Raw genomic sequence first — 11227 nt, 5'->3', positions numbered from 1 at the left:
GCATGGTGGCCATGAGAGGCACAGAAGGGGACAGTTGGGAGAGCCGTGATCGGAGACAGAAAGTGACTGGGGGACTCAGCAGAAGAAGCCAAAGGGCTTGACAGCTTTCACTCACGTGGAGCCCAGAGGAACCAAATTCTGACGTTGTTTGAGATAAGAGATGTGTCTGGATGAGTGTGTGAAGGATCTGGAGGGCAGCGCACGCACCGAGAGGCAGCAGGATAGAGCACACACCAGACAAGCCTTCCAGCTTACTGACTTCATCACCTAGGAAACATTAGTGATTCACCGCAATCATGATGATGCCTCTCGTCTTCCTGCATTTTCGTTTTGATCGCTTGCCCTAGTTCTTCGTGCCTGCTTCTTGGGTAAACTGAATCACAAGATGATAGAAGTTGTCTTTCCTTGTCAAAGCATCCGCCCTGTTGCCATGGGGCTCCCTGCAGTTTTCCATTATGAGCATTATTATAAAGATTTGTACACAGGAGATCAGATAAAAGATCTCATTAAAATTAATGTGTAATTACTGTAAAAAAACCACTTTTTAAAAAACAGCGGGAAGTATTTGTATTTCAAGTACTTGGAAGAGAAGCATAGTTAGTCTAATCTGTACTGATTCCTTCTGCAGGCTTTGGGTATCTCCTAGTGATAACCTTTCTTTGATTTTGAAGAGCACACTAATGAAAATAATGATGGACTCATTCATCCATCAAATAGACACACCCTGTGTGGCTATACCTAGATATACAGGGTGAATAGGAGCATCTCTTTCCTCACGGGACGTGCTCTAGATGTCCTGCAAAGGTGAAGCATGAGTTTTGAACTCTCCTGTTTCCATTTCTTCATCTGTAAAGTGAGATTGTTGAGAAGATAGAACCCTTAGCAAACAGCTAAATCCTCAGCAGCTGTTTCGAGGAGAAAGGGGGATGCCCGTAAAGCTGCATGGAAACCGCAGAGCCCCTTGCGGCATTTGCTCCACTAATCACCATGGTTGGATGATCTTTGCCTTTTGAGTTTTACGTTGTTTCCACTTAGTTGTGGGTAAAGCAGCCATGGCCACATCTGGCTAATAGACTCTTCACTATTTTCCACCTCCAGGAACCTGGGTCATTGATCATTTGTTTGACTTGGTGGACATAAAAGGTGTTCAAACTCTTTGAAAAATAATTGTATTTTAAAAATAGCTTACAGACTAAAAGGTTTCTGTAACTTTTTTTAAAAAAATATATTCTTTGCTTTGATTAACTTACCCAGACCCTTTTCATCCCCAACTGTTTGGCTTGTATCTGTGCCTCTATTCTATTTCATTGATCTGTGAGTCTTTTTGTGCCAGGGCCATGCTGTTTTTACTAATAAGTCTCTGTAGTGTAACTTGAAATATTGTTTTTTTAATAGTTTTTTCTTTGGGAATTTTATAAAAAGCATTTGATCATCTTAATTTCCCCTCCCAGCTCTTTCAGGGTCTCCCCAGCCTCTTTACAACGTGGCCTTGTCAGTCTGTTTATGTTATCCCTCCCCTTCGTCATGAGCAGCCAACAGGTATGCATTCTGTATCTCAGTACATAGTCACATACAAACATACTCTTCTGTGTTGGAAGATGGCTGAATGGATAAAGCACTTGTCACTTGAACTTGATGACCTCAGCTCACTCCTCGGAGTCCATGTAAAGGTAGGAGGAGAGAGCCAATTTCACAAAGGTGTCTTACCATATCCTATATTGTATATACATACATACATACTAACACTACTGAATTAATAAAGAAAAATAAACTTATCATTTGAGCAATCTGGAATCAATCACACGTTTTGCTTTCAGAAATCCACAGTATGTTGTACAAATTCATGCAGGTTAAAAGGTATGAGCAGGACAAATCCTGATAAAATGCTGCTTACCACGTTATGTTGTAGATAAAGTGTATTCTAGTCATTCATTCTCCCAGTTATGACTGCTTTTTCTAGGCATATGTCTCTACACATGAGCCTTTCTGTCTTAGGGAAAACACAGAGAAGTGAGATTTACTATTCTACCAAGTCTTTGGAATGGAGAGATAATTCTCCTAAGTTCGCTCTTCCTGAAAAGGGGAGATGAGCCATATATGGACGGTGAAAAGGTCAGGTGAGCGCTGGGCAGCCTCTGTGCTGCTCTGAACATTGTGCACAATCTCAGATGCACGTTGGTCAGAGGCAAAGCGAGCGAGGGAACAAATAAATGCCCAGCTCCATTCTGCTATTGTCCCCTTAGCTGATTCTGGCAGAATGACAGAGCAGGCCACCTGGTCCTTTCGTCGCACAAGCCCTATTTTAGTTACACGTCCAGCTCAATGCCTGGAAGTGACCGTCTTGCTCATGTTTGTCCTTGCTGCTCCTGACCTGCCTTACGTCAGCCGCTGGGGGGGGGGTGGTTTGTGCCTTTTCAGACAGGGCATCTTCAGCTGTGGCTTTCTCTCCTGGCTCTGTGCAGAATCTGCTGTGCTGTTTCAGCCTTTCCACTAACAACACATTTCCCGAAGAGCTCTTCTACTTCTGTTCTATTCTGCCCCGTTCCCATGGTCACTTCTCCCGACAGCTGCTGGAAGTCAGCAGTCATCCACGCCACTCTTCATAGTTTCATTTCAGGCATTCAAATGTTAGGTCAAGAAACCCCTGTGGTGGGTGGGGTTCTACACTGAATCCAGATTCACATTAATGGCTCACAAAAGGAAAGCACAGCCTGCCGTTATGGAATGAGCCTTGGCGTTCCGATTCTGTCACCTTCTAATGCCTAATGATCCCCCTGTGTGCTAACTGGAGAACGTCATGTGTTTAATCATCCGTGAGCTGACACAGGAGCAGCAGTATATTAAGCACAATAATGCATTGGTTAATCTACTTTGCTGTATTTTATACTTTCAGTGCATCATCTGAGTGATGGAAGGCTTGTGTTGGCTTAGGAATAACAGCACACAAAGCCCATCACAGCACAAAGGCATCAACTCAGGTGTGCTTAAGGGTAATTACTCCAGGGAAAGATGAGACCATCAACTGCCCAAAACTCCAGAGAGAAAGCTCTGGCTCCATCTGTTCTTGGGTGACCCTCAAGCACCTCTCAGAGTGTCCGTAAGCCACAGCTCTCTTGTCTAAAGCTGGGACTGAGAGCCCTTAGGAGGTGTGTGGGAAATGGTTTAATAAGCGAACCAGTGAACCTCCTCTCTTGTGTGCTGAGAAGTGAAAAAGAAGACAGAGACAAGATGAAGGGTCTCGTCTGGACTCAGCTTGGGTGCTTACTGAGTGATAGCAGTTGGCATTTCTCTTTTATCCTTTATGTTTCTTGGAAAAAATGCATGTACTATTACCATGTTCACATGGTGGCTCTAACACACAGAGTAGTCTCCCTTGTAACCTAGTGAATGACAGAGGTGGACTGGATCCCAGATCTCTTTGCTTCCAAAATCCATTTTATCAGTGACCCTCTGCAAAAGATGTCATTATCCTGACCTTACTCAGGGTGTTTTCTGACTGGTCAGTCTTGGAAATCTCTGAAGTGTAAGGCAAAAGCCCTCTCTATCTATGACCCATTATCTGCCCTTTCCTTTTTCCTTCCAGTGTTCAACTGGCCTGGGCTCAGCTGGAGGCCTCAGTTGCTCTGATTATTTTATCTCATGTTCCTCCAATCCTGGTGATTGAACCCAGAACGTCATGTAAGCACCCTGTAACACCGCAGACACTCTGGATAACTCTCCTTCTGCTTCCTGTTCTGCTTCTGTCCGTCCTGGCTTCCCCTGTGCCCAGTGTCCTTCCTCTTCACTCTTCCTCTGAGCCAGGCTCTTGGCCATGCATTTATCTCAACAATGTATTTGACAACTGGGTTCTCGACAGCTTCTGCTGATCCACACAAGGATCACATACAAAGGAAGACAAAAGAGGGCCAATTGGGAAAGCCAACCCAAGAGGCACCTGACCTACTCCAGTTTCTTACGCAGAGAGAAAGACTTTCATCTCCAGTAGCTTTAGGCAAGACTTTAGGTATAGAGTCTCACTCCAGAATTATTGTGTATCCTCTTCTTAGGAAGAGATACCTCCTGTAACTATCCCATATCTATAAGGTTTGATGGTTCTGGACTCTTCTATTATTTGCTGATTGTTGATAAAGTAATTTACAGAGAACAGTGTGAAGTGGGGGCTCATAGGCTTTCATTCGACTTCCTACATAGAGTTATGGTCAGAAGTAACCTAATAAGGTTTCTACACGGGGACTTTTCCTGGGCGTGTAACTGCCCAAACTGTGCATCTACACTCCAGCCACAGCTACCATACCTACTTTAACTATTCATTGCTTCTAGGTCTACTCTGTGGGTTCCTTAAATGTACAAGGATCATGAGGACTAATTTTTTATTGTGGAAAGGTACCCAGTCTGATCCCCAGGTCAAAGTATAAGGAGATACCTCACAGGTTCAAAGTTTCTCTGAGGACTTTGCCTCTTCAGTCTGCTTGGTGAGACCATTATCAGAATGTCTCTGTATAAATTCTGGAGCTGTTCATATAAATGATGTCACAGTCTACTTCCTAGCGGGAGCTGGGCACTGCTGGGCTGGTAGGTATACTTGAGTATTTGCTTTTTGTCTGCGCACTCAGGGATCTCACCTGTCAATGGTGTTACTTAGAGAAACCCACCCAGCCTTACTGAATCTTAGTTTCTCTGTACAAAACACTGGAATGTGGCCACAGGGAAGACCCAGAGGTAAAGAAGACTAGCTGTTCTTCGAGGACTCAGGTTTGATTCCTAGGTTTGTGCCCTAGCTTACAACCATCTATAAGTCCAGTTCTAGGGTCCCTTCTGCCGTTTATGGGCAAAAGGCACACAAATGGTACATAGTCATATGTGCAGGATAAACACTCATACATAAACTCTTAAATTTAAAAATTGGGCTATTAAAACCTAGCCAACAAAGTTTGGTAAAGAATAAATACAGTTGTGGGTTGGTATTTTAGCTTGAGTACATGAGCAATAGAACTCCTTTCCTTTTCCCTCTCAGAGTTTGGGGCTAGTTTCCAAGGACTCTTACCATGCTGAGACCTTTTATCAGTCCATGTCGACATTAACTCGAATTTTCTTCTCTGTTTCCCCAGCAATGACATGATATTCTATTATCAGAACACAACAAAGCTAATGTATGTCTAAACAATCCTGAAATCCCGTGAGTCTGCTTCTCAGAAGTGTCGTTCTCACTTATCCATCATGCAATGCTCCAGAAATCCCCAAGGCAGAGCCAAGTAGACATCGCACCATGCCATGAGAGCAGACAGTGCTCCATGCCGTGAGAGCAGACAGTGCTCCATGCTCTGAGAGCAGACAGCGTTCCATGCTCTGAGAGTAGACAGTGCTCCATGCTTTGAAAGTCTCATTACAAAAGTTAAATAGTCGGGAGTTCAGCTTTTGTACTTCTAGTACATTTGTTCTCTTTGTTCCTCTTCATTGTCTGTGATTTTATCGGTTCTGAGAGTTTGATACTAATTTTTCAGTTTCTTCCTTGACTGAAATCGGCTGCACCCACTCACTTGGAAATCTAGACAAAGTCTTCCACTTCTTTGTCAGTGGTCAGGAAGCTTCAAATTATTCATGTGTTCCCTCTGCTGTTTTATGGAACACATAGTTTCCTTTTCAGGCTCGATTGCCTTAACCACTCCCAGAACAGACTTGTTTTGTAGATCACCAAATGTGCCAAGCTGTTTCAGTCGTCCTCCCTTACCCTTCCCGCACACTGTGTTTAGTTGTGTTTGCCTAGGTGATGAGCACGAGGACTCCATGGCTGATGGAGAATGTTAAACGCTATGATGTCTTCTGCGTGGGTGAGCATCGTTATGACGGATGCTAACATTGAAAGTCTTCCCCGGGAAAGAAAAGGGTGCATCCTTGGGATCCAGACTTTCAGGATGAGAAAACACAGCCTGCAGAGGGACAGCTCATGTGTAGACGTGATGGCTTCCTCCATCCTGAACAAGTCCCAGTCCCAGGGAGAACCAGTAACTGGGGCCCCAGGTAAAGGAAGAAGTGGCATTAGATAGCGACTTTAGTTGAGTCCTTGGAGAGCAGTGACAGAGCCAGCCAATGGCTGTGCCCCAGTGACAGCACTGGAGCCAGGTCTGGCATGGCCGTTGAGTAAAAGTCTCTTCTAATGAGCAACCACTGCTCTGAAGTTGGGTGACCTGGGCTTGATCAGACCCGCACTGTGTCAGCGCCTGGATCCTAAGACCTTGGGACTGGAGGCTGTGTGTCAGCTGCATGCTTCAACCTCGCATTCTTCTCTTGTGTGTGTTTGTGTACAAGGTGACATGCTACCAAATTCTTACTTACCCGGAAAGCCATAACCAACTTCAATATAAAGCACTGGGAAAGTGATGAATGGATGTTGAAATAGGAGCGGAGGGGCTGCGTCCCCAGCACCCCAGCCGCCTGCTAGCTTATGCCCGAAATAACAACACACAATCTGTATTCATTTAAACACTGCTTGACCCATTTCTATCTAGCCTCTTCTAGGCTAATTCTCACATATTAATTTAGCCCATTTCTAATCATCTGTGTAAGCATCCCAAGGTGCGCTTACTGGGAAGATTCTACGTCCATCCTGGGTAGGAGGAGCTTCATTGCGTGCATCTGCCCGGGAGAGCGGAGCATGCCTCTCTGTCTGAGGCGTCTGGCTCTGAGAGGAGCTGCATTACTTCTGACCTCACTTCCTTTTCCTCCCAGCATTCTCTTCTGTTTACTCCTCCCATCTTCCTCCTGTTTACTCCTCCCACCTATGTTTTAACCTATCAGGGCAAGCAGTTTCTTTATTTAATTAACCAATGAAATAAACAGATTGATATATGACACTCCCACATCAAATGAATTATAACTTGGCCCTGTAGTAAAGACCTTTGAAGTAACACCAGTGTCATAATATGATAAAAGGCAAAGTAAAGCACTCAATAGATAATATACAAACATACAATTTTGGTTGCCTAGTATGGCCTATCAGACTCAGAGGCTGACATGGAAGGGTTAGCATTATTTATATCTCCCTGCTTGCATACTGCAGTATTTCAGTTCTTCTTTAATAATTCCAGAGAGTTTTATTCCGATGAGGACGTGAATGGCAAATATCTCCTGCCAGCACGGTGGAGTCACTTCCTAAACATAGGATCAGTGTTAGTCCCCAGAGGTGATGTGATGTTGACCACGAAATATGTACTTGGATTAAGAGGAGGAGCCAGTCTCAGAATCACTTTCTCCAGGTCATAGTTGTCCTAGAAATACCATGTCACCTCCCACCAGCAACGGGTAAAACTAACCCTACGTAGACATAGGGCAGAGGCTCCAGGAAACAGATAATTTGCACAGTGTTTATGCAGAGGTTCTGAGTCGCAGGGTGAAGACCATGGGAAAACATATTCTTAGGAATTGAGACACCTCTCAGAAGCAAAATTACAGTTAGGAAATAGAAGCAAGGATATATTTACTGTTGCGCGTTCCTAAGAGCATAGGAAATACTCTGTTTTCTGATGGCTGTGTGTGACCCACGGATTGAGAACGGCTGGGCTAGAGGGAGCAAGGAGGTGTGAACCCATCTTATGTTGGAGGGTTATGCTTTTCTTGTCAGAGGTTAGACATTTAGGACACCTATGTTTTGGCATTGGGGGCTACATGGCCAACATATCTGCTCAATTTCCATGATCTGTTTAAAATGCTATGATCTCCTGAGGACAGCAACATATTTGAACATTGACCACAGATTATGGGACAATGATAAATAATCGTAGCCTTTGCTTGATAGTCAAATGCTTTTCAGGCACCACCTGGAACTTTACAAGCATTTTGATACATTAGTTTTCTTCATTCTATGGAAGAGGGAACTGATCTTGGAGAGAAGAAGTGGCTGGCTCAGGATGTAGATTAGAGCACACATCATTCTTGTCTGTTCCCTGTTCCAGTTTTTCAGACAATTAGGAGTCCATGTATTACTCACCATCTATAATTCATGGCAAAAGCAAATGGAGGAGGCCTGAAGGGCTGACTTCCTTTTTCACCCACGGCCACGCAGTAGAGAAGGAAGTGAGGGGGGCGTGGGATTGCACTTGATACAATCCAGTTCACAGTGACTCGTGGCTGTGGGCTCCTAATAACTCTTTAGATGAGACTACATGCTAACACTGTTTTGACAATACTCTGCTTTCCTGCAAAATGTCCCCAAAGTCCTAAGAGTAAAGACTGCCTTTGTGGGCAGATCATCTAAGACCCTTTTCCCTTCCGTACTGCAGAAGGTTGACGCTACGCTTCGCTTGTCGAGTGCCTTGCTCGGTGCTGCTAGAAGGCCCACGGCTGCACTTGAACATCTGCCCACTGACGGCAGCCACGGTGAAGGGCCTGCTGGGACGTACATAATAGGCAGAAAAGGACGCCCTAGACCGAGTTCATAAATGTAGGGAAAACAACACCGTGCCACTGGAAATAGTAAATTTATTTTGAAAATCAAAACACACGATTAGGACAATTTAAAGATGTTTATTTCAGTATTTGCCACCTGATAAGTATTATTTTAAAGGGCTTTTTTTTTTAAAAAAAAAAAAACAGGAAAATGCATTAATATAATTTCTAAATTACAAGTAATGTTAAAAGCCTTTCAACATGCACATCCTCTTACTTTGTAACGTTGTCTCAAATAGGGGCCATGTTAGTCCCTGTGGCCACAGTGTCCATCAGCCAGCCTCGTTCTTAATGACACACAGAGAAAGGCATCTCAGCAGTTTAAGGCATGAAGGACAGAAAGCTGATGCTAGTTCCAAACACACTATACTGTCCCAGCTCTGCCTGTGCCTTGGAGGTCGGAAATCACACTGTAAGCCCAGGCTGGACATGGTGACCCACAGATCCAGTGTCTAGTTTCTGCTTCAGGAAGAAAGACGTGCAGCCAGACTTTTCTCCTTTATGTTTTATTTGCACTGAAATTGAAATATCTTCTTTGTACATCTGGCTGCCTTTCATCAGAGCCCCACCTGATAGAATACCCCACGGCTGCTGGAAGGAGCCAGCAGAGGGCTGTCAACACAGTCCTTCTGCAACAGAGAGCAGCCTAGTCTCAAGCCTCCACTACGTCGGCCAGCCTCTCAACACGGAATTAAAGGTCTGACTCCTTGCAGTCATCAGAAGTCAGCCCAAGATACCTCCTAGCCACGGGGTTCCCATTGGGTCAGCAGAAATTTTGACTGGTGACTGACAGTCAGTCCATCCACCCCTCTGCCTGGCTGTCCATCCACCCCTCTGCCTGTCCATCTATCCATCCCTCTCCCTGACCATCCACCCTCCCCTCTGCCTGGCTGTCAATCCACCCCTCAGCTTGGCCGTCCATCCACCACTCTGCCTGGCTGCCTGTCCACCCCTCTGCTTAGCTGCTCATCTGCCTTTTTGCCTAGCAGTCTATGCATCCATCCATCTGCCTTGCAGTCCATCCACCCTTCTGCCCATTCCTTCCCCTGCAGCAACTGTTCATCGCAGAGACCCTTCCCAATAAGCCTACTGCACATTTTAGAAAACCCTACCTGTGATCTTGACAAAGTGATGTCATCTGAGGTGAACATAACAGCAGTGTAAGAAGATTCCAGCCAGATACAATGTTTCAGCACCAATCATGCAACCCATAAACCGTATGAACACATTTGTTTGTTTGAACACAGATGGAGAAAACGTATAAGAGAAACTATAGCCGATAGAGACATAGTTCTTCTATTTTTTCCTGCTTTGTTGAAATGCAGTAGATAAAGCTTGTGTACATTTAAGATATATACTGAGATGTGCTGATATAAACATTTGGCATGAAAGGATTTCTAGTGTTAAGTTAATTGATACTCATCCCTTCACAGTTACCATTTCTATATTTTACTTACATTGGTATGTGTGCATTGTATAATCTTTGTGTGTAGTATATGCTCATGTGTGTGTGTGTGTGTGTGTGTGTGTGTGTGTGTGTGTGTGCAGAGGCCAGAGGAGCATGTTGTGTTCTATCATTATCTACCTTATTTCCTTGTATCAGGGTCTCTCTCCGAACTGGGAGATAAACTGCCCAGCAAGACCCAGAGCTCTTCCTGTCTCTGTCCACTACAGAACTGGGGTTGCTAGAATTGTGTGACCATGTCTACATTTTTACTTTGGTTTTGGGGATTTGAACTTAGATCCTCATGATGGTGCAGCAAGCACCATCCCCCCAGCTCCATAGATGATTTCTTTAAATTAAAGAAATTATTTTATGTGTATGGTTGTTTTTCCTGTGTGCCTATCTGTACATTGTTTGTTGGGTCTGGTGTCCATGGAGTCCAGAAGAGGGCATCAGGCTCTGTGGGTCTGGAGTTATAAAAAGTTCAGAGCCACCATTTAGGAGCTTGGAATGGAACTTGGGTCCTCTGCAAGATCAGCCAAGGCTCTGAAGTGCTGCTCCACCTCTCCTGCCCCCATGGGCATCTCTGTCTGCTGAGTGTTTCTTATGCTCTCTTCTCGCTTTCATTGCTTATGCTTTGCGCATCTATAAAAAACCATTACCCAAAACCATGGCAAGAAGATGTTCTAGGCTGGGATATGGCATTTCAATGAACTGTTTGTCACACAAGCATGTGAGACTGAGTTGGGACCTCCAGCAGCCATGGAAAGCCAGGCCTAGCCACACAGTGCTGAAGAGGCTTAGACAAGAGGATCCCTTGGCCTTGCCTTGCTGGCCCGCCAGTCTAGCCAAATTGGTGAGCCACATTGAGAAAGAAAACAAGAGAAGATTTTCCCTTTTCCCCACAACCCAGGAGTTTTATAGATTTGCAGGTTTTCCATTTAAAGTTTAGTCACTTTTGAGTTTATCTATAATGAGGGGAAATGTCCAATTCCATAGTTGAGTTTATATATAATGAGGGGAAAAGTTCAGTTCCATAGTTGAGTTTATATATAATGAGGGGAAAAGTTCAGTTCCATAGTTGAGTTTATATATAATGAGGGAAATGATCAATTCCATAGTTGAGTTTCTTTATTAACCTATGATATTCACACATACAGAGAGGAATCCCACATCACCTAGACTCTGTCCTGGACTCCTCTACTCTGAAGGTATTTCCACTATGGAGAGCTGTCTATGTTGATGTTAGTGTGGAAATGGCTCTGAGTGTGCCATCCTGCCATCTCACTGATGTTGCTCTGTAAAGACAACTGCTTTTGTAAATGATAACATTGCCCTGCT

Source organism: Alexandromys fortis, unplaced genomic scaffold (assembly GCF_014885135.2).
Source record: "Alexandromys fortis isolate MF-2015 unplaced genomic scaffold, M_Fortis_MF-2015_v1.1 scaffold_102, whole genome shotgun sequence".
In the NCBI taxonomy this organism is placed as follows: Eukaryota; Metazoa; Chordata; class Mammalia; order Rodentia; family Cricetidae; genus Alexandromys; species Alexandromys fortis.
This window is presented reverse-complemented; position numbering follows the sequence as displayed.